The sequence below is a fragment of the Hordeum vulgare genome, chromosome 5H (assembly GCF_904849725.1).
Source record: "Hordeum vulgare subsp. vulgare chromosome 5H, MorexV3_pseudomolecules_assembly, whole genome shotgun sequence".
NCBI lineage: Eukaryota > Viridiplantae > Streptophyta > Magnoliopsida > Poales > Poaceae > Hordeum > Hordeum vulgare.
The window spans coordinates 579,498,398-579,500,194 of NC_058522.1; positions in this window are offsets into that span (position 1 = coordinate 579,498,398).

Genomic DNA, 1,797 nt, shown 5'->3' on the forward strand with positions numbered 1-1,797 from the left:
CGCCGGTCATCTTTGAGCAACGGAGTTACTTGTAGCGATGAAACCAGTCTCTCGTAAGCGTACGAGTAATGTCGGCCCAAGCCGCTTCGATCCTACAATACCGTGGAATCAAGAAAAGACTAAGGAGGGCAGCAAAACGCACATCACCACCCACAAATTTTTTTGTGTTCTACTCGAGATTACATCTACGCATGAACCTAGCTCATGATGCCACTGTTGGGGAACGTCGCATGGGAAACAAAAAATTTCCTACGCGCACGAAGACCTATCATGGTGATGTCCATCTACGAGAGGGGATTTCCGATCTACGTACCCTTGTAGATCGCACAGCAGAAGCGTTAAGAAACGCTGTTGATGTAGTGGAACGTCCTCACGTCCCTCGATCCGCCCCACGAACCGTCCCACGATCCGTCCCACGATCCGCTCCGATCTAGTGCCGAACGGACGGCACCCCCGCGGTCACCACACGTATAGCTCGACGATGATCTCGGCCTTCTTGATCCAGCAAGAGAGACGGAGAGGTAGATGAGTTCTCCGGCAGCGTGACGGTGCTCCGGAGGTTGGTGGTGATCTAATCTCAGCAGGGCTCCGCCCGAGCTCCGCAGAAACGCGATCTAGAGGAAAAACCATGGAGGTATGTGGTCCGGCTGCCGTGGCAAGAAGTCGTCTCAAATCAGCCCTAATAGCTCCATATATATAGGAGGAGGGGAGGGGAGGCTTGCCTTGAGGCTCAAGGAGCCCCAAGGGCTGCGCCACCAAGGGAGGAGGAGTCCTCCTCCAATCCTAGTCCAACTAGGATTGGAAGGTGGAGTCCTTCTCTCCTTTCCCACCTCTTTTTTTTCTTTTCTCTTTGATTTTCTATCTATGGTGCATAGGGCCTTCTTGGGCTGTCCCACCAGCCCACCAAGGGCTGGTGCGCCACCCCTAAGGCCTATGGGCTTCCCCGGGGTGGGCTGCCCCCCCCCCCCCCGCCCGGTGAACACCCGGAACCCATTCGTCATTCCCGGTACATTCCCGGTAACTCCGAAAACCTTCCGGTAATCAAATGAGGTCATCCTATATATCAATCTTCGTTTCCGGACCATTCCGGAAACCCTCGTGACGTCCGTGATCTCATCCGGGACTCCGAACAACATTCGGTAACCAACCATATAACTCAAATACGCATAAAAACAACGTCGAACCTTAAGTGTGCAGACCCTGCGGGTTCGAGAACTATGTAGAGATGACCCGAGTGACTCCTCGGTCAATATCCAATAGCGGGACCTGGATGCCCATATTGGATCCCACATATTCTACGAAGATCTTATCATTAGAACCTCAGTGCCAGGGATTCATATAATCCCGTATGTCATTCCCTGTGTCCTTCGGTATGTTACTTGCCCAAGATTCGATCGTCAGTATCCGTATACCTATTTCAATCTCGTTTACCGGCAAGTCTCTTTACTCGTTCCGAAATACAAGATCCCGCAACTTACACTAAGTCACATTGCTTGCAAGGCTTGTGTGTGATGTTGTATTACCGAGTGGGCCCCGAGATACCTCTCCGTCTCACGGAGTGACAAATCCCAGTCTCGATCCATACTAACTCAACGAACACCTTCGGAGATACCTGTCGAGCATCTTTATAGTCACCCAGTTACGTTGCGACGTTTGATACACACAAAGCATTCCTCCGGTGTGAGTGAGTTCTATGATCTCATGGTCATAGGAACAAATACTTGACACGCAGAAAACAGTAGCATCAAAATGACACGATCAACATGCTACGTCTATTAGTTTGGGTCTAGTCCATCA